General features: G+C 43.1%; 1 protein-coding gene across 5 annotated transcripts in view; it reads left to right on the forward strand.

Moving 5' to 3' along the window:
- The window catches only part of RGS6 (regulator of G protein signaling 6), a 633,548-nt gene that overhangs the window by 465,926 nt on the left and 140,475 nt on the right, over positions 1-27,147 (forward strand). The window contains exon 1 of one of the 5 annotated variants that reach the window (XR_001887451.1): positions 21,906-21,979. The exons of the other annotated variants lie outside the window; for them this stretch is intronic. The gene's annotated coding sequence lies outside the window, so the exon portion shown is untranslated. Of the gene's footprint in view, positions 1-21,905; positions 21,980-27,147 lie in introns of those variants that run through there. 5 annotated transcript variants of the gene reach the window in all.

Here is a 27,147-nt window from a genome sequence, read left to right on the forward strand (position 1 = left end):
AGTCTGCACAATTGAAAGCTTGGGAAGTAGGAATGGTCAGAGACCGTGCATTAGTTTGCCAACACTGCCGTAACAAAGTCCCACAGACTGGATGGTTTAAACAAAGGGAATTTATTATTTCACAGTTCTGGAGGCTCAGAATCCGAGATCACGGTGGGAGCAGGGTTGGTTTCTTCTGAGACTTCTCTCCTTGGCTTGTAGATGGCCGCCTTCTCACTGAGTCTCCACATCCCCTTCCTTCTGTGTGTGTCTGCATCCAAACTTCCTCTTCTTGTGGGGACACCAGTCTTGCTGGATTCAGGCATAACCTGATGACCTAATTTTTTTTTTTTTTTTTTTTTTTTTTGAGACGGAGTCTCGCTCTGTCGCCAGGGCTGGAGTGCAGTGGTGCAATCTCGGCTCACTGCAAGCTCCGCCTCCCGGGTTCCCGCCATTCTCCTGCCTCAGCCTCCCGAGTAGCTGGGACTACAGGCGCCCGCCACCATGCCCAGCTAATTTTTTGTATTTTAGTAGAGACGGGGTTTCACCGTGTTAGCCAGGATGGTCTCCATCTCCTGACCTCGTGATTCGCCCGCCTTGGCCTCCCAAAGTGCTGGGATTACGGGCGTGAGCCACCGCGCCCGGCCTGCCTCATTTTAACTTATTTTCCTCTTTGAGGACCCTGTCTCTAAATCCAGTCACATTCTGAGGTACGTGGGATTAGGACTCCATATATGAATTTTTTGGGGGAACACAATTCCTCCCATAACAGATGGAAAATAGCATTTGAGGTCTTTGCTAACTTCCTCACCTTGGTTCTGTTTGAGGTTTTGTACCAGGAGCAGGTATTTTATAATTTAAATAATACATATGGGAAAACACACACACACATATATACACATATGCATACATATATATACACACATATGTGTGTGTATATTTCAAGCAAGGCAGAGATCATCTGTGACCCAAATATGTGCTGATGAGATCAATGGACTGTGCTACTTACTGGTCCCACAACGTATCCCTTGCAACCTGTATCTATGACCTTCCGCGTCGGTGCAATAACTAATACAGTCATCATACACAGCTGTGCAAGAGTTATTTTATTCTTCCGTGACTGAACTTCTGTTTCGAGTCCCCCTTTTTTCAGAGTCGCATCACAGTTCGTGGGGCTGGGGGTGTCTGTGGTCTCAGCCCGGGAAGGCAGGTAGCTCTTCTGGACCTGGCCAGAGTACATGGTCATTTCTCCAGAATGGTCTCCCTTAGACAGCCTCATTCTTACCTGGCCACTCACATGTGTCATTGCTGCACCCTCTGTCCTGACCCCCAGGCCTCTTAAGTTTGACTCTGGAGCCACACTCTCTGGGTTTGAATCCCAGCTCTACTCATTACGGGGCTCTGTACCTTGGCCACTTCACTTCACTTCTTTGTGCTTTGATTACCTCATCTATAAATTAGAGCTATTCATAACAGTATCAACTTCATGTGGCTCTTGGGAGGATTAAATGAGTTAGTATGTAAAAACATTTAAAATCATGTCTGCCCCATAGTAAAAGCTGTATACTGTGAGTGATTCCCATTATTAGTATTAGTAGTAGTATTGTCACTGTGATGTCACTTGCCTCATTGGTGTTTTATTTTGGGGAGCACATAAGGTACTCCATTTGCCTCTCTTAGCTGTGAGAGAGAAATTCTCCTGGGTCGTCTCAGGCCCATGTGCTAGACCCATATTTCTGCTCTTGCATCATGCTGGGAATACAGAGTGTGGGGCTGGGAAGCAGGGAGGTGTATGACTTTGCCGGCTTCTTGTATTTCCCTTGAGAAGTGGAGCAGTGCTAATTGTCTCTGTCCTGGATGTTCTGTCAACTGTGTGGTCCCATACCAACCCCTCAGGGGTATCTGCCCAACCCCCACCCCAACTTTCTTTCCTTCTTTACTTAGCATCTACTCCTCAGGAGACTGCTTTGCCCAGGATGCCCTAAGATAATAAATGACCTTCTGAGAGTCAAATGCCAGGACTGACTCTTGGTCTGTTGGTTCTGCTGGGTCGCTCCTCACTTGGCTGCTCCCTGTGGGGAAGGCCAGGACACGCACTGGGTGAACAGTGTGGTGGAGGAAAATTATCCGAGTTAATTTATCAAAATACATTATTCCCCAGTGACATTAGGGAAACCTTACAAAGGCCCTGCCAGCATCAGAGAGCGAGGTTCTGTTTCCCATGTTCCGTTACCCGATCCCCCGGGGCCTGACACATGGTCCAGGGAGTATGTGGAAACTAATCGTCATGAGTGGTAGCATCCTAAGCGGTACCACTGTTTACCTCCTAAGATCCCCCAATAATTGTGGTTGGCTATTTGTTTTCTAGTCATTTAGACACTCACAAAAAACTGTTTTACAAGAATGAGGAGGGGAATCCACAATAAAAAACTGTGGCTAGCTTGTTTTTGAGTTTGAATGCTTTATGTAAATTAATAAAGTTGAAGTATATCCCATGTGTATAAAAAATCTTGGAGTTATGTTAATTGAGTCAATTGAATTAGTTTTCATAAATTCTTCTGATTCGATTGCATATTCTTAAATTAACAACAAAAGTCCAACTTGCATCATTAAAGACTCAAAACAGATGGAACAGTAAAGTGTGGGAAAGTGGGAAAAATCCTTAAAAAGTAAATGGGTCTTTAAAATAAATGAATACCAAATAAAACAGAAAAGTATTATAAAGAGCCATAGTTATTATTAATTTTTTTTTCTGAGACAGAGTCTCACGTTGTCACCCAGGATGGAGTGCAACCTCTGCTTCCTGGGTTCAAGCGATTCTCCTTCCTCGGCCTCCTGAGTAGCTGGAATTACAGGTGCACGCCACCATGCCCAGCTAATTTTTGTATTTTCAGTAGAGACGGGGTTTCACCGTGTTGGCCAGGCTGGTCTCGAACTCCTGACCTCAGGTCATCTGCCTACCTCAGCCTCCCAAAGTGCTAGGATTACAGGTATGAGCCACTGCGCCCGGCCGGGAGCCATAGTTCTTAGTGGAAAGCAAAGCTTTTTGCATCAGCTAGTGCAGTGTCTGGAAAAGTCCTCATTATAGATGGGACAAAAAGATTTAGTGGGAAGAAGAAAGAGAACATTGAGACAGTTATGAAAAGTTTTAAGTGTAAATTTTAATTCCCATGTGAAATGAAAGTTATGGGATACTTTCACACACACAGATACATACACACACAAATGTTATCTTCAGATTAAAATATTTATGTGGGAACTGTTCAGAGGTAAAATGTTTAGAGGGGAAAAAACCACTTACCATGATTGCTGCCAGAAAGGGTAAACCTTAGAATCATAATATTGCAGAGTTTAATGATCCTTTGTGAGCTTCTGGTTCAACACTCATTTTACAAGCAAAGAAATGGAAGCTCAGAGAGATTAGTTAGGTGAGTCCTGCAAGGACTCATGGCTAAATAATGGTGAAATCAGAAGCTAATGCCAAGTTTCCTGGCTTTTATTCCAGGGCTGAGATGTAGTGGCCTGACTTTCACAGGTTGCTGGCTTCTTCCTTTTGAAGCCACAGATAAACACCAGTCTAGAACTTTTCACTCAGACTTCATGCGCCAGGGTTGTGTCCAGAGCTTATGAGGGTGTTGCCCTGGGCTGGAAGCAGAGACTATGAAATTCAAATATACTTAGGCAAATGCAAGCACATGAATAAATCAACCAAAATCAGGACAAACAGCTTTTCTTAGATAAATTGCCCTTGGAAAGAAAGGTGAAAACTAAGCCATAATGCATGAATGTGTTAATTGTTTTTCTCTTCTACAGACACTCACTAATTTATTCTGAAGGGAATGCTTCATTTCCAAATTCTACTTCTACTTTAAAGAAATTTTAACTTCAAGAAAAAAAATTAAACACCATCTTGTGATTGCTTCAATAGTTAAGAATTTCGGCTGTCACGACTGAAAAAAAAATCATTAGCGAAAACTGGCCATGGAACAGGGAAGCCTGTCTAGTTCACGACAAGCATCTATCATCATATGTGAGTTAGTAATTTCTCACCTCTCAAGGCACCTGTGTGCCGTTGGGATGGGCTTTCCCCACAGTGGCAGATCCAGATAGATCACCAGGTCTGGCTGGGCTCCAAGCCTTAAATTCCTTTACATCTCACCCCCTGGGCCATTTCTGTCACTCTTCCTCCATCTCCTTCATCCATTTAACATCTTTTATATATATGAAAGTTCTAGGGCACATGTGCACAATGTGCAGGTTTGTTACATAGGTTTACATGTGCCATGTTGGTTTGTTGCACCCATCAACTCGTCATTTACGTTAGTTATTTCTCTTAATGCTATCCCTCCCCCAGGTCCCCACACCCTGACAGGCCCTGGTGTGATGTTCCCCTCCCTGTGTCCATGTGTTCTCATTGTTCAACTCCCACTTATGAGTGGGAACATGCGGTGTTTGGTTTTCTGTCCCTGTGTTAGTTTGCTGAGAATGATGGTTTCCAGCTTCATCCATGTCCCTGCAAAGGACATGAACTCATCCTTTTTTATGGCTGCATAGTATTCCATGGTGTATATGTGCCACCTTTTCTTTATCCAGTCTATTATTGACATTTAACATCTTTTATTTATTTTTATCTTTTACTTTTTGAGACAGGGTCTCTGTCATCCAGACTGGAGTGCAGTGGTGTGATCTTGGCTCACTGTAGCCTTTGTCTCCCAGGTTCCAGTGATTCTCGTGCCTCAGCCTCTCCAGTGGCTGGGGTTACATGCATGTGCCACCATGTCCAGGCTGATTTTTGTATTTTTTGTAGAGATGGGGTTTTACCATGTTGGCCAGGCTACATATTTTATTTATTCACTCACTCAACTCACGTTTCTTATGCCAAGAAGAAAGTTAATTGCCTACCAAGGAAGGACCTAGAGGTAGAAAAAACACACTGAAGAATAAGAATAGCCAGCCCTTCCTGCCCTCCTGGAGCTTACAGTCCAGTAGAAGAAAGAAACGTTAGGCAAGAAATCACACAAGGAAGTTCACAGTCAAGCCTGTGCTTGCATTCAGAGGAGAAGCACACGGTGACAGAAGAGACCACCAGAGGAGACTTGGACTCAGCTGACCTAAGAGCTGAGATAGGAAGGCTGAATTGGTGTTAAGCAGCTGAAGGTGGCTGGAAAGAAAGATCCAGGCAGAGGGAACATCTGCAAAACCCTAGTGTGGAAGAGATGATGGCAAGAGCAGGGATTAAAAGATGATCGTGGTGACTGAGGCAAGTAAGAAGGCAGAGTAACATGGTGTGGTGTGAGGCTGGAGGGGTGGAGAGGACTTTGGTTTGGGGAACCGTGGGAAACCACTGAAGGTTTTAAATGGGGGTGACATGTCCGATATGAATTTTGAAAAGGCCAATAACACTCAGGGCTCAATCAGAAAAAGCAGAACCACTAGGATATAGCATTATGTGTATGTGTGTATATATTCATATATGTGAGTGCCATTATAAATATATGTGTGCATGTGTGTGTATATATACAATATACATATGTGTATGTGTGTGTATATATATACTCATCACAAGGATTTGACCTTATGTAATTATGTTTGCTGATTAAGCAGCCTCTGTAAGGCTGTAGTCTTTACATCCGACCATGAGATGTTGGAGCTTGAAGTCCAAGAGGCAGGCAGTCAGCAGAGGAAGATGGATATGAAGTCAGGAGAGCAGGGGTGGGCTGGGACCCCCAGGCACACACACAGAACCCATGAAGACCCACTGGAACTCAGGTCAGTTATCACTGCCTCCCCGGATGCTGTAGTTGTCCTGCAGGATATGCTGGCTCCCATCATCACAGAGATACACACACACCTGGCCCAAGAGTCACAGAAGCTGAAGGGAAATTTAGGGAAGGCAGAGCAGTTGTGACTTGGCTGCTGCCCCACCCAGCAACATGAGCCACAGATAAAACAGGTGTGAGCTACAGAATGGCTGCCGCTTCCCTTCCTCCTCTGAATCTCACATGTAAGCATCTGTTGTGGTCCACTCTAACCAGAAACATTCAGGAAAGGAGATCTGGGTGAGGGGGAGCCTCTCCAAGCTGACACTTTACAAGCCACACAGGCTGCAATGTGGAGAATGGTTGCAAAGCCTTCCACATTCCTTCCTGCCAATCCCTACCCTGGTCTCCAGGGTCAAGTGTGCACTTTCTGGGGATGCAGCCTCTCCACCCCACACACCAGTTGTACCGGGAATAACTAGAATTTCCAGCAGACAGAGATTGAGAAGCAACAGCTAATAACATTACAAGGCCATTTGGCAGCAGTGCAAACCTTCACCATTACAATTAGAGCAAGTGGAGGTAAAAGAGACTCTTTTAATGGCCAAATCAAATAAAAAGTGACAGGCTTCTGAAGATAATGCTGAACCCTACATGGCATATTAATGAAACAAATGGTCTGGTGTCATTTTATCTGTGGCTTATCTGCTTAGATAGAAGGGATGTTTTTCTGCCTAGTCAGTCCTACCTGAGGATTTACAAGCCACCCCTACACATGAAGATCTGACATTTTTGTCCCCACTTTTCTCAGAGTGTTGGGGAACCAGGACTGAGCCAGTGCTAAAATATTCCGTGATATAAGGTGGAATTTAGAATAAAGGTATTTTGGTGATCAAGAAGCTCAATGGTCCTTAACCTTGACTGTAACATTGGAATCACATGCAAAGTTTTATGGCCTTTCTGATGTCCAAGCTCCCCAGAGATTTTAAGGGTGCACCCAAGGCATCACCAGTTAGTAAAGCATCCCAGGTGATTCCAAGATACAACCAGAGTCTAGAACCAGGGATCTAGTCTAATCCTTTTTCAGATAATGAAGGTAAGTCATAGAGAAGTTAGGTGTGTATAAGTTAGGCCAGAAGTAAATGCAAAGAATAGAACCCAAGTCTCCCGACTCTTAAACTTATCACCTTCTGCTCTATGCCCTGCCATATCTGCTGTTGAGAAGAGTGAGAAACACACGTTAAGACTGCATTCTCTACTGTGTCCTGAGAATAGGATGACTTTGAAATGCACGCTATTTGTAGAATGTAGGTGGGGAGACTGATGCCTGGTCATTCACCTACGGCCCTAACACTTCCTGGAAGTCTGATTCTTTCAGTTTACCTTGTCCGTAGTGTGAGACAGAGAAGGGATATAGAAGAGTCTCGGAATGCACTGTTCAGTGGAATGCATTTTGGAATGATCCTATAAATTACAGGAAAGCTTTAATTGCCAATAATTAGGTGTCTTAAAAATGGAGTTGCCTTCTAGCGTGTGCTGACATTATCAGTCCAAAATAGACTTGAGCCAGGAATCTCTGTGACAGTATGCTTTAGAAAGAGTGAGAGAGGGAGCATGTGTGAGCTAAGAAAACCTTTGTAAATAAGCAAAGTCTTATTCAACCTACAGTCTGTCCTCAGAGTTATCATTAATCATTTATTTTAAAAGAAACAAAATCAAATTATTAGACATTTCAATCTGTGACAGTAACATGATACACCAGCATCTACTTTCATTATCACCTTTATTAAAATAAATTTAAATAAAAATGGCAGCATGTTTCTGTGAAGACCACGAGTGCTCATTTTAAAGAACTCAAGAGCTGCAGAAAAAAAGAAAAAAGTAAAATCATTTTCTAAATCTCATCTTCCAAAAATAACGATGTTGAGCATTAAGTGGACATCATTTCATACTCTTTCAAAGATTATGTAGGCATATATATGTGTGTGTATATACATATATATGGATATATCCTTAGAGAAGCTGGCTGGCTAGATAGAGAGACACACTATAAAAATGGAATCATACTCTAATGCCATTTTTAATTTAAAAAATACATATTCAGATCCGCTGTACTTATATACAGAAGTAAATGAAACTAAAGTAACATGGGAGGAATTCTGACCCTCATATAATTTTTTTTTTACTATCCAACATATTGATTTTTTACAGATGCTTTATCAAAAGAGATTATAAAAGCTATTGGAGTTGTAATACTTTTATTAATTAATGGTTCACTTTTATATAGTATCAGTCATCTTCCAGCAATGAAAGAAGATGATTTTAATGCTTCTTCATTTCTCTGTCATCTACCTCCTGAATTTTATAGTTCATTCTCATTCGTTCATTCAACCAGTGTTTATTTAGAGAATACTTTGTGCAAGGCACCTTCAAGGTGCTGGGCCTAGAGCTATAAGCTATCGATGGAACAGACAAGATTCTCACACAAAATGGGACTTGCATTTTAATAGAAAGAAAAAATAAATCACTATTTTGACATTGCACTGATTCTGTTCACTAACCATAAGCCTCATAATTGTTCAGTATTGTTTCTATATTTGAATTCTTTCTATGCATATACATAAGTAGAAGTCTGGCAGACTAGAGAGATAGCCAGACTCACTTTTATAAAAATGGGATGATACTATAAATTCACTTCCGTCACTGACAGCCCATCCTCCACCTACCTTCTTATCTCCTATCCTCTCCAGCAGCCCTCTCCAGGTTTCCCTCGTTAGAAGGAGAATCTCTGTCTTTTCCAGATTCACAGGGAAAGGTTAGCAAGCATGAGGAGTGAGGAGAGGCCAGGTGGCAGGGCCAGGCCAGGCCAAGCCTCTCTCCCCTGCTTCTCTGCAGAATTTCCTTGGCTGACGGTTTTGGAAATGTGTGACATTAGGTTATGCCCCTTTCCTTGGTTGGTGGCTGCTGATGGAAATTTTGGCCAGTTTCACTATTTTGATGCTATAGTTCTTCATTTTTTTAAGGCATTGCTAAGTTAGATAAATCTTATGATCAGTCTTTTCTATCTTATCTTTTCCCCAAGTCTAACTCCTTAAAATACTTTTATGAGCACAAATCCCTGATGTAAAATCAAGCCATAATGTGTTTCCTGGAGTAGGGGCGGATAAATATGTTAACTAAAAATTTTTTTTTTGCATGCTTCATGTTGGATCAATTCTTAAGGAATAATTTTGACTGAGCCTCTTTTAAGCTCTTCCAGGCCTGGCTTGTTTTCCTGAAAAGCTTCAAAGCAGAGAGGAGAATCTTTGTCAATTAGCTGGGTGAGTGGTTCACAAGCCTCACTGTTGTGACATACTCCATCATTTGTGAGGGCACCACAACCACTTTGTTACTAGAAATACAGAGACAAAAGCCAAACATGATTTTCTATATGTGAGATGTTGCCCGAGGGAAAGGGCATAGAATGAGAAGAGCTGGACTGGGTAACTCTCATGTGACCCCAGGTCCCTTTCAAACTTGAGTTTCTCTAGCAAGTTTGGGATTTCCAAATGTTTCTACTGAGGAAAAAAAAAAACAAAACAAAAAAAACAAAAAACGGAAACGTACAATTAAATTAGAAAACTACATAACTCTTTCTGAAGAGCTGAAATTTTTAAAAGATGCACAAAATGAAGCAGGAAAGATAAGGAGAAAGAAACATAAAGCATCCAAAACTGAAAGAATAACACTCAGAAAAGATTGGACTCTTGCAAAACATCCTGAGGTCAGCCGCCACCACAGCAAAATGACCATTTGATTTGGAGTGACAAGAAAGATGATATGATCTCAGAGGAAGCAGATGGCTCACTGAAGATATTTGAGGATATTTTAATAAAAAGAAGATTTTAAAAGGTGTGGGTAGGATACAGGGAAAGTGACAGGAGATGGAGCAAGTTGGAACCTGATGGGAGTAGTCTAGGGGGAGGGGACCCATAGCAGAAGCAGTGGCTCTCAGTGGTGGAGCCCAGCCAACCCGTGGGATTGGGCAGGAAGGGAACTGACCCACTGTCTGCTCCACCACCTCCCGGTGCTGCCTCCCCTTGGCTGAACCCAGCCAGAAGGCAAAGAGAGATCCATTGATCCAGTTCATCCAAGATCTCTCTCAGGGCTCAGAGCAGCATACAGAAAGGTAGTGTTTCTGGAGGAACAAATAGAAGATATCCAGCAGTAAGGGTAAGGAGGCACAGAAGTACTTCCTGCTTCAGGGGGTTGAGTGGCTATGGTAGTTGATGTTGAGAAGGCAGATGAAGTAAAAGCAACTTCACATTTATCTTTCCAATCAAAGACAATGGTCTAACTGGAAAGAAAACAATAAACAGGGTTGCGATTGAAAACTGGGCAAATCATCTGAACAGACATTTCTCAAAAGAAGACATACAAATGGCCAACACGTATATGAAAAAAATGTTCAACATCACCATCATCAGGGAAATGCAAATAAAAACCACAGTGAGATATTATATCACCCCAGTTAGAATGGCTATGATCAAAAAGACAAAATATAACAAATGCTAACAAGGATGCAAAAAAACACTTATACAGTGTTGGTAGGAATGTAAATTAGTACAGCCACTATGGAGAATAGTATGGAGGTTCCTCCAAAAAACTAAAAATAGAACTACCATACAACCCAGCAATCCCACTACTAGATTTCTGTTTTGTTTTATGTTTTTTGTTTTTGGGTTTTTTTGTTTTGTTTTGTTTTTTGAGATGGAGTCTTGCTTTGTTGCCCAGACTAGCGTGCAGTGGCATGATCTTGGCTCACTGCAACCTCCACCTCATGGGTTCAAGTGATTCTCCTGCCTCAGCCTCCCCAGTAGCTGGGATTACAGGTGCATGCCACCATGCCCAGCTAATCTTTGTATTTTTAGTTGAAACGGGGTTTCTCCATGTTAGCCAGGCTGGCCTTGAACTCCTGATATCAAGTCATCTGCCCACCTTGGCCTCCCAAAGTGCTGGGATTACAGGCGTGAGCTACCAAGCCCAGCCCCCATTACTAGGCATTTATCCAAAGGAAACCAGTGTATCAGAGGGATACCTGCACCCCATGTTTATTGCAGCACTATTCACAATCACTAATATGGAGTCAACCTAAGTGTCCATCAACAGATGAATGGATAAATAAAGTGTGGTATATTTACACAGTGGAATAGTATTCAGCCACATGGACGAGCCTGGAGGACATCATGTTAAATGAAATAACTCAGGCACAGAAAGACAAATACCATATGATCTCGCTTACATACAGAGTCTGAAAAATGGTTGATCTCATAGCAGTAGAGAGTACAATTGTAGTTATTGGAAGCTGAGAAGGGTAGGAGGGGAGGAGATGGAGAGGTTGGTTCAAGGATACAAAATTATAGCCAAATCAGAGGAATATGTTCTAGTGTTCTATAGCACTGTCGGGTGACTACAGTTAACAATAATTTTTGCATATTTTCAAATAGCTAGAATAGAAGATTTTGAATGTTCCCAACATAGAGAAATGAAAACTCTTTGAGGTGATGGATATGTCAATTACCATGATTTATCGTTACACATTGTATCTATCGAAATACCACTCTGTACCCTATAAAGATGTACAATTATTATATTCAAATAAAAATAACATAAGGAATAAACGAAAGCAAAAGAAAAAAGCCCAAAATGGTCAAAACGATAAGCCAATACTTAACTCCTTTAAGCCCGTCTGCAGACCTAAATGAATCTTACCTGAGAGTGCCGAAAGAAAATTATGTTTAATTTCCAGAAAGGGCCAAGATAGTACAATATTGAACCTATAATAAAGTTACTGAAATTAAAAGGAATGTTAAAGATCTCAGGTTTCTTGATTTCAGGAAGCTATGTGATGGAACCTCTCAAAATCTGGTTGGTAATGAATATGCTGGAGAAACATTGGCTGTACAAGAAGGTTGCACTGACCTGGGATGGACAATCATGCACAAGTGTTTATTAGTGATGCTCGCATGGTGTGAGGAAGAAAGGGCACAGGACCCTTCTTTTTGACCCACTCCTATTCAAGTTTCTATGAAGATCTTGAATGAAGACAGGAGGTGTAGATCAAAGTCATGGTTATGACTGATTCAGAGTTAGAAAGGAAAGTCCGTTCTGTGGATCTGAGAAGCTCCCTTAAGATGCCTCAGCCTATGAAGCTGTGGGAAAGCTGGAAATTCTGAGTGGATGGGAGAATATTTCCTAAAGCTTGAGGGAAGTTGTTTGCTGAAGTTTGTCTGATGTGCTCTGTATGAAGCCAGAACCCAATGTCCCGTCTGCCTTGTTCCAGCACTGCCTCTGATTCCAGATCCTGAGAGCCACCCTTTCCCCCAGGGAAACCCTTGATGCCAGCGCCTCTGCTGCCAACCATGATGCGATGTGAGCTGTCCCCAGGATGCAAGTCCCTGCCAGCAGCCCTGCATGCTTCAAGACTCTGTGTGTGGCCCCATATGGCAAGCACAACAAAGAAGTCAAATGACAGAATTTCAAAAGATTTCAACTGATGAACCAAATTGAAGGACATGTTAGGTATTGGAATTTTCCAGTTTGCAGAGCTAGTTTGTCTAAGCATTGGCCAGAATGAAGGCTGAAAGAGTGGCAGAGCTGCCACCGTGGTTACTGCCATGGGTGGAATTTGAATGCCTGAATTGAGGGAACTGGGGGTCCTCCTGCATCCCTACATATCTGGAGCACCTTGGAAGTGCTGGCTTACATGGAGGCACCCACTGTAAGAGAACGATGACAAATCTCAGTTTCTCCCTGGGAGAGTGTCCAGCAGGGTGATGAGCCAGGAAGATCTGTCAGGATGAAGAGTAGTGAGAGGAAGGGGGGACCCTGGAGAAGAGAAGAACTTCAAGGGATTCACAAGAAGTTGAGGAGGATTAGAGCTGAATGAGACAAGGTTGCAGGGAAACAGATTTTTTAAGATCAGTGTAAGGGAAAAACATCCTTGACAATCAGTAATGTTTCAAAACAGAATCAGCAGCTTCTTGAGATTGGGTGGCTGTAGTAAGAATGTAAGGGGGAGAGCTGGGTGGCACAGGCAAAGCGGCAGGAGTGTATCCCTGCAGGGTCCTCGCTGCCTTCCAGATCCACTCCTTTGTGATCCTGTAACTTGTGAGTGAGCCTGGAGGGTAGCATGGAAAAGAGAGAAAAGGACCTCACAGCAACATTTCTTTCTTTTCCCCTAACAATTAACAATTGACTAGGCAGTCTACTCTCCGCAGGGAAGCAAACTAGCCACTAAATTATAATAATTATCCCCTACATTTCCTTAATCATTTAAACTTCTGAAAGGACATGAACACAGCAAAGCAAAGAGTAAAGGACTTGCTTTCAGAAGTGGGGGGTTCAAAGTGTAGCCCCGCCGATGACAGCATCACCTTGGGCAGTCACATACGCCTTAACATCCTTCTTTGTAAAGCACTTCCATCTACCCAGGTGGATTGTTCAGACCTTAGACATGATGACATATACAATCTTTATACATGTATATATACAAGTATATGTTTATGGATAAATGATGGCTGCCTCTAACCCATGTAGCCTTGTGTCATCACACATAAATTCACTGAAGCTCCCAACAACCAGACTTTTGGGGAAGTACAAACCTCCACATTAGCACTAGGTCTCCTTGCCCGCCCTTCTGCTGGAAGAATCCCTGGCAGGGGCCTGCTTTGGTGATGGGATTGAATTTTCTATTTCCTGAAATGTAGTAAGCTTTCAGTGTCAATGGTGGTCACCCCCTTGTACCTTCTTTTAAAGATTGGGATGCTATATTGCTTTCTCAGGGCTGCTATGGTCTCAGGGCTGCTATGGTCAGGGATTGCTGGGGCTGTTTGCATCCAAATGTTAATGTTACTGTAGACAATAAATGGGAGAGGGTGGGGGAAGGGAGATGTTTAGAGAAAATTATCCAGTCACCTGGAGGAAAAGCTCTTAACTACAAACAAGGAAATAAGGGCCAGGCGCGGTGGCTCATGCCTGTAATCCCAGCACTTTGGGAGGCTGAGGTGGGTGGACCACGAGGTCAGGAGATCAAGACCATCCTGGCCAACATGGTGAAACCCATCTCTACTAAAAATACAACAATCAACCAATAAAGATGTCCTGTGGTATTGCTGTTCCTAATGTCTTTCTAATGAGTGCTGCGTGTCTGTATGTGTGTATAAAGAGATTTATGTAAAGAATTGGCTCATGTGATTATGGAGGCTGAGAAGCCCCAAGATCTGCATTTGCCATTAGGTACTCAGATATTTGATCCAACATTATTGTGAGCGCTGTATTTTTTAACTGCCATGTAATCCCCTCAAGGTCTGTGTTATTCTAGACAGTAAGCTGGGAGAGGCTTCTCAAGCCCCCTTTGTCAGGAAATGTTACTTTTCTTTAGAATCTGACCTTGTGTGAAGCACAGATGACAGGACCTTTCTAGTGCAGTGACATTAAAAGCCTCTGCCAGGAGTTGAAGTGCAAGGGAAATAACTCATTGCTCTTATGGCTGGATCTTCTCATGGGCTCTCAACAGATCAAGAGCACTGTTACTACTGCTGCTTTCTTAACTTGTGTTTTACTCTTACTGTACCATTTGTTGCAGTCTATGTTAAATAGGGAGGTAGCCCCAACTATGAGAAGGAGCCCTATATTGGAAACTGTATAGCCAACTATGAAACCTCCAGGCTTACTTTGCTTTCTCATTACAGGCAGCCTTCCCCTCTGCTCCACTGGAGAGAGCTAGAGTAATTAGCTCTTGCTTTATGTGAAGGATATGCTCCCCAAAAAGTTGTATTTAAATCAAGTTTTAACAAACTGACTCATGCTTGTTAATCCACTTATAACACTTACTATTTAAAGGAAATGATGAAGAGTCCTTTTCTGTTGTTGGCAGGGTAGTTGGCAAAGCCATATCTTCTGAAGACTGACATGCACTCAGCAGTTTTAGATCAACTCGAGTCTATTTATACTAAGATCCACAGACCCCGGTGGTTCTCAGATGACTTGCAAATTCTACCAGTTTTTCAAATTGTGTGTTTTTTGATGGTAACTTAAAAAAATTTTATGATAATCTTTTATATGTTTAGTGTAATAATGTGTAGATATACCCTAGATGACCACCTTATAACTCAGTGCTGTCATGAGATTTCAGTGCCTTTGTTTCCAGTCCTGTAGGTAACCAAGACATCATCTAAAATCACATCACTTGACTTTAAATGTTTGCAAGGCATATCTGGCTGTCATTGGGTTGATAAAACCTGTCTTGTCCTCATTTTGTACTGTGTGGGGCTCTATCATCAGGTACAAAAGCAAAACTCCTTTGCTGTGATAGTTCACAGTTGAATGACATTTTTATAGACCTTGAGTTTAGTTTCTTAGAGTAGATATTGACTCAGTTTGGCATCATGGAAATGGCATAGTACATTAGAGGTACATACTATGATAAGTGTCACAATCTAATAAAGAACAGAAAAGAGCATATTAGATAATTGGTGCATTTCTGTTAAAGTCACAGCAAGCTTAATGAACCAGTTTTATAGCTATTTGGAAGGATAAAAATGAAGGGAGGGTTGAGTCATCATAGGGTGCCTGCCCTGTAGCATGGACACCTGGGACACCTTGCTGGACAATGTCTTCTCTGGGTTTCATCTTAGTACGTAACAACTTGGAATAATTCTGTAGCAGAAAGTAGAGTGTGAAATACAAAATGACGCTTATTTTGATGAGTCAAAGTTTTTAAGTCATGTATGTTGGAGTACACTTGGATTACTTCTGTAAAAACTAGCACATTATTTTAAAATCATAACAAAACAGAGACTCCAGTAAGGGGTCCCTGTTGTTCAGAGTCAAAAGATTCAAGTCAACAAAATGGAACATGTAAGTTAGTCTTTTGCCACTGTTAAAAGAAAACTTTGGATACAATACATTTAACAGAGTTTATGTGAGCATTAAAGGATTCATGAAGCGGGCAGCACTCAGAACCAGAAGACGTTCAGAGAGCTCTACCCAGCAGCGTGGGTAGTGCCTCTAATAGGCTGAACATGGAAGTAAGACAAAGAAAACATATTTGATTTGTTAGAGTAGAAAGTCCCTAGTTAGAGGTTAGTTGGGGGTTTCTGATTGGTAACTTCTCTAGTTTCATTTTACTGTTCACATTGGGCTTTGGTTTGCTTACATAGGAACTTAAAATGCTAGAATTGCTTCAGCTTAATGACCTCCCAATTAAAATTGTTTTAACATCTCTTTTATTTATGATCTACAAAAGTGGCAACTGCCTATGGTTTGACCTGATAGGCACAACACTGGCGATTAGTGTTACCAAAGCAACATCCATCACGAGAATTAATGTTTCTTGATTTGAATTTTACTCATCTGTGTCTCTGTGTTTATGTGCATTCATTTGGTTGTACACTTGTATAAGAATTAAAAGCATAAAAAGTTTATTCCTATGCCGGGCACAGTGACTCATGCCTGCAATCCCAGCACTTTGGGAGGCTAAGGTGGGTGGATCACGAGGTCAGGAGTTCGAGACCAGTCTGACCAACATGGTGAAACCCCGGCTCTACTAAAAATACAAAAATTAGCCTGGTGTGGTGGCACATGCCTGTAATCCCAGCTACTCAGGAGGCTGAGGCAGGAGAATCGCTTGAACCCAGGAGGCGGAGGTTGCAGTGAGCTGAGATCGGACCATTGCACTCCAGCCTGGGTGACAGAGTGAGACTCTGTCTCAAAAAAAAAAAAAAAAAAAAAAAAAAAAAGTTTATTCCTAGTTTTACATTTGTAGCATTGAAATTAAAAGAATGTGAATAAATACCAGAGCACTGTGAGAATTTGTTCTTTAACAGAGCTCTATATGCGTTACACAATTTCGAGAAACATTGATCTGAATATTCCTGTCAGATCCTTGTCCCCTGTTCTCAGCTCTGAATGAGAAAAGTTTTGCAAATATGCCAGTATTTTATATTAAGCCTAAAACTTATAAAGTATCAGATTTGTAAGTTGACTGTCTTAACTTGAATTTCTCAAAGTATTCTCAGTTAATTACATTAACCTAAAACTAAAACTGTAAAGTGACTCCTCCCCTACCAAAAAAAAAAAAAAAGATTAAGCTGATGTCCTCTGTTTAGAGCTTCAGGCCTTTGGGCGGAACTCTACAACTTTTCTCAGAACGTAGCAGTCAACACCTGACCTTAGGCTGTAGTGCTAATATAATCTGTGTCAGTATCTGCCCATTGCAAACAAGGAAATGATCACCTGAAGTCAAACTCAGGAAGAAACAAGAACCTCTCTCTTTGAGCTCTCTAAAGAGTGTGGTTAAGATTGTGAGCCTTGACAACACACTGCCTGTGTTCAGATACCACCTCTGATGTCAGTTATGTGACTTTGGGCCAGTTTATTAATCTCTCAATGTCTCAATAACATGAGTCTAATAATAGCGTATATACCCCTATAACCACGGCATGAGGATTAGACAGGTTGATTGGTGTGTATAAAACACGTGGAACAGGGCCTGGCACAGGGTACTCCTTAGTAGATGTTATCACTGCATCACGACTGCCACTATGACTACCACCCCTGCCCCTGTTGCTGCTGCCACCACAGCAGGGCAGTGGAACTTCATCCTTCAGGCATTTATCAGCATCACTCCCTGAGCGTGCCACCTGCATGAAGGGCAGACATGAAATTGTGCAGCCAGCATTCTGGTTTCCGCAATGCTCCCTGCCAACTGAGCTGTGTGAAAAGCACTAGGCTCTGAAAGAATGAGAAAGGTTGATTGAAATGTTGGTGAGGTCATTGTCAAATGGCAATGTAACAATACAATTTGTCAAATGACAAATTGTAACAAGAAGCAACTGGACCACATAATTTCACATCCTTTTACACCCAGGTTTTTGATCAACAGAGCTCAGGCTGTACTTTAAGCTTAATGTGGCTGTGATTTATAGCATAGCTTGGGGGCGATCTGAACACTTGGAGGGAGAAAAACAAGTTAGGCTATTCCTGTTTCCATCATTCTCCCACCTTTCCTCCATCTGCCTGTCCTTACCTGGACATACATGCCAAAAGCCACGGCCCATTTGTCTAGATCTAGGTACTATGGGAAAAGACCATGAGGCAGACAGACGTCATCTGTACTACCAGTGTCTCACTTCAAAATAAACTTCTTCTTTTTTTTTTTTTTTTTTTTTGAGACTGAGTCTCGCTCTGTTGCCCAGGCTGGAATACAATGGTGCAATCTCAGCACACTGCAATCTCCACCTCCCGGGTTCAAGCAATTCTCCTGCCTCAGCTTCCCAAGTAGCTGGGATTACAGGCACCTGCCTTTACAGTGGCTAGTTTTTGTATTTTTAGTAGAGATGGGGTTTCACCATGCTAGCCAGGCTGGTCTTGAACTCCCGACCTCAGGCAATCCACCCACCTTGGCCTCCCAAAGTGCTGGGATTACAGGCATGAGCCACCGTGCCCGGCCCACTTCAAAATGAACTTCTTTACCAGGAAATAGGATTAAGAGGAGGTAGAAGGAAATTAGAGTAAGATCAGAAAGATAGAAAAAGGAGTTTTCTCTGAAATAATACTGCAGCCAGATACAGGCTGAGCAGGCCCAATGATGGATAGAGAGGTGCATCCGCTGCTGAGCTCCAACCTGGAGAGAGAATGTCTCAAAACTCCTTGCATGGAAGGTGCCTTGAAACGTATTTATTCTCCTGTTGTTTATTCTCACCTCTCTTCATTCCGTTTTCTTTCTTCTGTCCTTGAATCGCAGCAAATAAAAGGACAAATGTGCTGAGAGGATGCATGGCACAAGTGGTCAGATGAATTACAGCCATAGCACCATATAGATAAGAGGCAAGGCTGGCGCCTGGGCAGGTCTGAGAGGGGCCAGGAGGACACACACCATATCAAATTGTGCAATTTAGCAAATGGCTGGTGGCAGGCTGAAATGATAGCGAGTTAATCTGTTTTCCATTCACTCAAGGCTTTTGCCAAACTACGATTCACTGTGAAGACCCAAAACTGAAGCCCACCCAGGGAGCAGGCTGTCTTGGATGCATTTCTCAGCCTTCTACAGTGGATGCCAGTAAAACTAACTAGAGACATGAATAGGCACCAGGATAAACGCAAGGGGACATTTTGTTCTTACCATTAGAGAAAGATACTGCTAACTGGCAAGAAGTCCCCAGGTTGTTATCTTTTGATTAGTAGTAGTAAAAATACTATTTAAAGCTAGCAGCATTTATTGAGAGCTTGCTTTGCATTGGGTACTTTTTCAAGTGTATTACAAGTATTAGCTCATTTTATCTGCACGGCAGCTGTATAAAGAGAATACTGTCATTAACTTCACTGCATAGGTGAGCAATGGAGGCACAGAGAAGTTCAGCAGCTTGTCCAAGCTCTCATAGCTGGGAAGTGGCAGAGCCAGGCTTTGAACTCAGGCAGTCTGACTCAGAGTCCAAGAATGCTAACCACTGGGGAAGCCTGCCTGAATTGTAGGAGAGAGACAGTGCAGGTATACCAGGGACAAAATCCTGTCAGCTGAACATCAGTGTTTAAGTTGAGCCCAGATGCTCTGCACAAAATACAACGTGTCTGTGAACATGTGACTGTTAACTCAATCAGCCATTTCCTTGGTTCCTGCTGTGTGCTGGCCACTGAGCCGGACCCTGTGGGATGGATAAATCAACGTCAGTCATGCCCCTGGAGACCTGGCTGTTGCAAAAAGGCTCCTGAAATCATCATAACCCAAAAGAGAAAAAGGGTAGGTGCCAAAGAGAAGTATAGGTAAAGAACAGCAAAATCATAAAGGAGGGGAGACTCTTTGCCTCTGTGGTATCAGCGAATGCTTCTCAGAGCAGGTGACTTTTGCCCTGAGACCTGAAGTAGGAATTTAAAAACATAGAAATGCAGTGAAATGGGAAGAAGGACATTTTAGGTGGAGAGAAGTAGAGCAAAGTGGTCCAATCTGCCCCCCTAAGGGTGTGAGAGAAATGGACTGGAAGGCCAGGAAGGCTGTCACCATGTGGGCCGAACACGGGGAGGGGAGGTGTTTGTCAGAATCAGAATGGACTCAGAGGGAAGCTCAATTAAAAGCTTCAATTTACAGATGAAAGAAGAAAGAATTTGGATATGTGACTCACTCAGTGTACCAAGTTCGTGGCAGAAGTAAGTCTCAGACCCCAGGCTTGCCCCCAATTTTCTTTGCGTTGCTCTCCTGGCACAAACGTGGGTAACAAGGTCTCACAATGCCAGGAGGGTATTATGTTTTTATAACCTGTTCTATTTGAGGGTCTCCAAAATTACATATTTGAAGTTAATGTTAGCCAAATGCTAACTGTCTGCAGGCAAGAATAAGCACCCACTTTACATTGGGAGAAGCTAGAGATTTGGGAATCAGGATTTGCTGCAGACATTTTGAGGAATCTAGGCCTCTAATCCACAATCTCATAAATTCTGGAACTGCTGGCTTCATTACACTTTTTAATAACCAGTCATCATTGCTGCATAATTTGTGAGGTCTGGTATAGTATGATTCCTGTTCCCTTCAGCTAACCCTGCCCCCACCTCTATCCTTTAATAAACCTAAAAGTTTTCTTTCTTGTGAATTCATTTTCTTCCCTTTTATCTTTTGGACCGCTGCAATTAACATGGTAATTATTTAACTCATATTACCTGAAGGTCCAGGAAGACTTTTAAACTCGTGAAAAACCTTCACCAGTAATTTAGCTGCGGCCAAGGTATCCCTGAGCCCTCATTATTTGCCTCTGGAAAATGCCATAAACGACATCTAACAGGCTTAAACTCTGTACCTCTACAACTAAGAAATTAAGCAGTATGCAGAACGCCAATGATTATTAATTTAAAAGAAATAAAAAATCAATATCACCTCCCTGTAACCTGGCAGTTTTTCTTAACTGAAGGCAGCTGCCTGCAGAAGCCCTGACTTTCCAGAGCAACAGCGCCTCTACGTGGTGATAGTGTGAACTGCACCCCAGGCGTGATTGAAAATAAGACAGAAAGGAATGCTGGCCTCAAGCAAGGACACCTGTTCATGCCCAGATCACTTCTGCTTTCAGCCAACAGACTGTTTCTGCCAAAAGATGGACGCAGTTAGGTTTTTTTTTTTTTTTTTTTTTGTACCTGTGATCTGTCTTAAAAGTTGGAGAGGATCTCTTTTCCCCTGTGAAGTCAGGAAAATGACAGTGAGCGGCATGGATTGGTTGGAATAATTTTCATCAGAAATGTGGGGTGAGAGGAAGGGATGGGACTGGAGCCAAAGAAGTGGCGGGATGGGGTGATGAGCCATATGGAGATGAGGTGTGGCGCCACGGGCTGAGAGGCAGGGAGTAGAGTGAGGGTGGAGTAGGATTTTCCTGGTCATCAAAACTATGAGAAATTTAATTATTTATATTTTAAACGAAACCAAAGACTGTATTGAAATGTCTTACACCCAGAACAGAGAAGTACTATCACCAAAGTTCAGAATTCCCAGCTCTAACGTGGTGCCTTTGGGGACTGCCTCCCCACCCCAGGCTGACCTAACACACCCCTTTGACAAAAGAGGAAAAAGAGGACTTAGTTTCTCCTGTGAATTGAATATGTGGGTTGTGCCCCTCCAGGAGCCTTTAAAATCACCTCTGCCTTGATCTTGAAGGGCCATGGTAAAGGGGAGACAACACCAGCTTAGAAACCCCATGGCTGGGCTCTAGTCTCAGCATCCGTGGAGCACCAAGGGGGAAAGTATCCATCACTGATGTATTTTGTGATACTTATATTGTTTCTGGGCAGTTACACCCCTTATCACCTGCACCCTGTGTGCAGCTCCCCATGCCTCCTCCCTTGGAGGCCACTGTACTGTGTAACTTGCTGTGGGCTGCAAGAAAGACTTGGCTCCCGTTTCCTCTTCTGAAAAGCAGGGATCATGCTCCCTGCTGACCTCACAGAATCATTCGACGGATTCAGTGGCGATATGGCTTGTCTGTGTTCCCACTCAAATCCAAAGGTTGTGGGAGGGACCTGGTGGGTGGTAATTGAATCATTGGGGCAGGTCTTTCCCATGCTGTTCTCATGATACCAAACAAGCCTCATAAGATCTAGCGATGTTATAAGGAGGAGTTCCCCTGCACAAGCTCTCTCTTTGCCTGCTGCCATCCATGTAAGACATGACTTGCACCCCCTTGCCTTCTGCTATGATTGTGAGGCCTCCCCAGTCATGTGGAACTGTAGGTCCATTAAACTGCTTTCTTTTGTAAATTGCCCAGTCTTAGGTATATCTTTATCAGCAGCATGAAAATGGACTAATACAGATGGGATGTAAAAATAAAATTCCTATATCCTTAGAACTGCAATATGAGCTTTACATCTGAGTTATGCCATAATATCAATCAACATATATAATAATATAAAGTATCTAGTACATTTATTGTAAGTTATAATAACAGAGTTATATATAACAAGTAATTTCTTGTTAGTGTCTACAATCTTGGGGAAAACAAATCTGGAGAAATAAGCAGTCCAAACTGGAGCTGCAGAGTCAAGTGGGTGAGAGAAAGAAGTCTCGCTTTTTTGTTTTCCAGGAAAGCTCAGGTCCAGTTCAGCAGGCCAGCCCAGGAGACTGGGAGAGCCCTGTGTACTCAGGAGAGTGGCCTCACCCCTCGTCCTTGTCCGAGATTGGGGAGTGGGTGCCCACAGCTTGTGTGTGTCCCCGTGAGAGTGGGTGGTGTCATGAGGAGCATCAAAGGGCCAAGCACACGGGTGACAGATGTGGGGGGATTTGCCATTCTGAGGGCAGAGGAGGTCAAACACAAGTGGACTCGCTTAATAATCCCAGGAAGAGGACTGGGAGAGGAAGGCCAAGTGAGGATGCAGGCAGAGACCCGGGGCCCATCTGCAAGTCAAGGAGCACCGAGGATGTTCGGCAGCAGAACCAGGAGAGGGCATGCAGCAGACCCACCCGCAGAGCCTCTAAAAGAACCAACTCTGCTGACACTTTGATTTTGAAATTCTGGCCTTCAGAACTGGGAGAGAATAAATTTCCCATTGTTTTAACCCACAAAGGAAGAAAAAGACTATGAAGCGTAGAAGGGCCTGACAGGTGGCCACATGGCAGGTGAGTCAGAGAGTTGAGTCACGTGGGAGTTAGTTTAGAAAAGGATGTGTGAAGAGGGCCATCCCCTAACAGTGTGTTGAATATAGTGAGGAATATGAGATGGAAAAGAATCCTTTTAGAGAGCACGGGTGCCAGACATAGCCTCAGACAAAGTTGTGAAATAGACAGAAATTCGTCCCATTTATGGAGACCGTGGTTTTCCACCCATATGTCCCCATGTCATGTTTACCTGGCCCTCAGGCTCACACTGATGGCCCCGGGCTGCTTTTTTCTCTCAAAAGCTGATGTCTGGTTTCTAATTATAAGATACAAGATGAGATGGAAGTAATTGTTAACAATGTATTCATTCAACAATGGATTGGGAAAAAAAACATGGTACACATACACCACGGAATACTACACAGCCATGAAAAGGATAAAATCATGTTCTTTGCAGCAACATGAATGGAGCTGGAGGCCATTATCCCAGGCAAATTAAAGCAGGGGCAGAAAACTCAATGCTATATGTTCTCACTTATAAGTGGGAGCTAAACATTAGGTCCTCATGGACACAAAGACGATAGTAACTGACACTGAAGACTGTTAGAGGGGGTAGAGTGGGAGGGGGACAAGGGGTGAAAAACTACATAGCAGGTCCTTTGCTCACTACTTGAGTGACGGGATCGTTTGTCTATCAAACCTTAGCAACACACAATTTACACATAAAACAAACCTGCACATGTACCCCCTGAGCCTAAAATAAAAGTCGAAAAAAATATATTCATTCCAAAATCATTTACTACATACAAATCATAAGTTAGGATCCCTGCTCTGACACTAGGGATTATAGACATGTTGAAAGCTTCATTCTCATCCAGTCATTCATTCAGTGCCTGGCTGGGGTTGTGATAAGCAAAAGCAAGCCCATCCCTCTCCACATGTAGCTTCCAGTCGTGTGGCAGTATTTCCTCAGAGGATGAAGCCATCCGGGTAGCGTGGCAGGCATGAGGTCATTCCAGTACATGGAGGTGGGACAGTCTCCTTAGGTTGCCACCCTGCTTGGAGCTATTCCTGGTAGGGCCTGGAGCTCTGCTTAGAGAAGCCCACATCCCCTCTCCTGGAGTCACAAGGGCAGCTCAAGTATTGTGTCCTATTCCAGTCTTTGCTGGAATGTGTGAAGTGCTGTGGGCTTGAGTCCTTGGCAATTTTTGCATGGCACTTAGTTTGGGGGTAAGTTTTCTGGAAACTTGAAATGTTTCACTTAAAAGAAAATGCTGGATTCAAAGAAGAAAAGTGTAACAAATAAATAGAGGCTTGTTCAGTTCAGGGGTCAGCAAACTGAGGGTATTGCAGCTCTTCTGGAACTGATGTGTGTCCAGGCAAGGGTCAGTAATTCTGAGTGATGGTGTTTCTGAGAGAGCCCAAGCAGCATTTGTTATCTCCTAGGTTCTCTCTGAATGTTCGAAGCAGTGGGTGGCACAGAGGAGGCTCAGCCCTCTCTGGATTGATCTGTTACTAGAGTGTACAGGCATTCAGTGCAGAGTTCTCTTCATCAATGGTCAAATAACTTCTGTTACCTGCTTGTGATGGCTCCCATACCCACTGGTTCAACTCCATGTAACAACTGAAGAGCAGACTTGCTGCAACAGATAGGAAGCAGGTCTTATCTCTAACTTAAGAATAGAAAGCCCAGTAGGCACAACCTGTAGCACTTTAAGTCCTGTAGAAATATAGATAGTGATGCTGTTGGTAAAAAGGAACCCACCCTTTCCAAACTTTTTCCTAAGTCAGTGGTTGTCAACAGGATGAGGTCTTGTTCAAGCACAAGTGGCTGGACCCCTCCTCTAGAAGGTGTGATTCTGCAGGACTGAGCAAGCCTGAGAATGTGCGTTTCTCACCTGTAATCCTAGCACTTTGGGAGGCTGAGGTGGGCGGATGCCTGAGCTCAGGAGTTCAAGACCAGCCTGGGCAACATGGTGAAACCCTGTCTCTACTAAAATACAAAAAATTATCTAGGTGTAGTGGCACACATCTATAGTCCCAGCTACTCGGGAGGCTGAGGCACAAGAATTGCTTGAACCCAGGAGGCAGAGGTTGTAGTGAGACAAGATCATGCCACTACACTCCAGCCTGGGTGGCAGAGCAAGACTCTGTCTCAAAAAAAAAAGAAAGGAATATGCATTTCTAATAAATTCCAGGTGATACTGATACTGCTCCTGCTCTAGGACCACACTTTGGGAATCACTTCCATCCTGCATGGTTAGGTTTAAATTAGGCATTCTTAACTTCATATGTGGAAGGGTGAGTGGATGTTGAGGGCCCCAGGTATATTCTTGAAAAACAAAAAGAAGTCAGTGATCAGTTAATTCATTCTAGTCTCCTGCTGAGGCTGTTGTCTGGCTTATGAAGGCCAGGATTTTTGCCACCTGAGGCACTTGGAGAAGTCTGTGAAAGAGCGTACAGGAGAAGTTGGGGACAACAGAATGAAGCCAGCCTGAAAAAGAGACTGGGCATGGGGGAATGGGAATTTGAGGAAAAACATCTTATATCATTCATCAGAACTTATATCTACATTTTTAGAGAAGATATTATAATGTGCTCACGTGGCCTCCAGATGTGCTTAGGTGCCATAGGATAGAAGTAGCCCAGGGGAGCCTTGTCATAGATGGGCTACATAAATAGGAAGGCTTGCAGCAGTGTTAAAAGGCGACTGATATGGTTGGGTTTTTGTCCCCACCCAAATCTCATCTTGACTTATAATCCCTGTAATCCCATTGTGACAAGGGAGAGACCAAGAGGCAAATGAACCATGGGAGTGGTTTCCTCCATGCTGTTCTCATGAAAGTGAGTTCTCATGAGATCTGATAGTTTTACAAAGGGCTCTTCCCCACTTTGCTCAGCACTTCTCCTTCCTGCCGCCTTGTGAAGAAAGTACCTTGCTTCTCTTTCACCTTCTGCCATGATTGTAAGTTTTCTGAGGCCTCTGAAGTCATGCTGAAGTGTGAGTCAATTAAACCTCTTTCCTTTATAAATTACCCAGTCTCTGGAAGTTCTTTACAGCAGTATGGAGACTAATACAACACCCTCCATGCAACCTGGAGAAAATGCCAAGTACATATAGCTCTCAAACTTCAGGAAGGGGATCTATATATGCAGACAGCCATTCTTTAAAATAACCTTTCCATTCTCCCATCCACTTCACTCACACAAGATAGCTAGTCTGTATATCTCATCTCTAGCATCTCCACCCAAAACTAAACAAAACCCTCCAGTCATTATTTAAACTTGCCTCTTTCTTCACCCCGCTCCCAGTTTCTCCCCAATTTGCATTCACAAAAGCCCAAGAATGTTATGGCTGATCAAGGACTCTCCTTTGAGGGTGGGAAGAAACTGCAGGGGTCAGGCCAGAATTCTCTTCTGCAGACGGAGGAGGGGGAAAGACAGGAAATAAGCATGTACACGTTCACCTTTGTTGGGATGTGCACCCAGCCCAAGGTCTCCAGCTGAGATGCCCTCAGTTGTACTCAGCAAAATTGCCACCTTTTCTGAGTTATGAAACCCTTCTCTCCTAGAGCCCCAGTATGTGTCTGGCACCTGCAGGCTTTTGGGTTTTGGTTTTGGAGTTTTTCTGTGTGGTGTTGTTGTTGTGTTTCCTCACCAGGATGTGAGTAGGCAGATCCTATGCAGGCACTTTCTTTGTGATCTTTGGCATCATTTGTTTTATCTTGCCTCCCAAATGCTGATCACCCATGGGCATGCTTCTTGAGGGTTGCAGCCATGGCTTTAAAGCCCACAACAGCTGTTGTCTGTGGTCTGCAGGGCCCAGACAATATTATTTAATCCAGAAAACATTCCTTTGTTCTGCTCTGCTTCATTCAGACCTCTCCTGGGTCTTTTCCTTCCCCTGCTGGCTATCCATTTCCATCCAGCTGAAGGGGTGAAGTTCAGAAGCCCCTGAGACAGCCTGAATAATGGGTATGCAAGTGTTACATCATGCATGCAGCAAACATTTATTAAGCATGTACACTATACAGGGCTACAAAAGTTCATATATACTAGGATCTTACAGTCCAGTTGGCAACAACAAGGAATCTGGGTGTGAGGATTCTTTAGGTGGACCAGATGCCTGCTCTGTGTAGCAGCAGAAGTCTTCAATATGGACCGTAGACCACCTGCTCCAAAATCACCCTGGGGAATTGTGGAAAAAAATGCAGACTTGAAGGCTCATCCTACACTTGATGGGATAGGACCCTGAAATCTGCTATTTTAACAAGCACCCAGTTGTTTTGCTCTTTTTTTTTT

Source organism: Rhinopithecus bieti, unplaced genomic scaffold (genome assembly GCF_001698545.2).
Source record: "Rhinopithecus bieti isolate Rb0 unplaced genomic scaffold, ASM169854v2 scaffold_13259, whole genome shotgun sequence".
In the NCBI taxonomy this organism is placed as follows: Eukaryota; Metazoa; Chordata; class Mammalia; order Primates; family Cercopithecidae; genus Rhinopithecus; species Rhinopithecus bieti.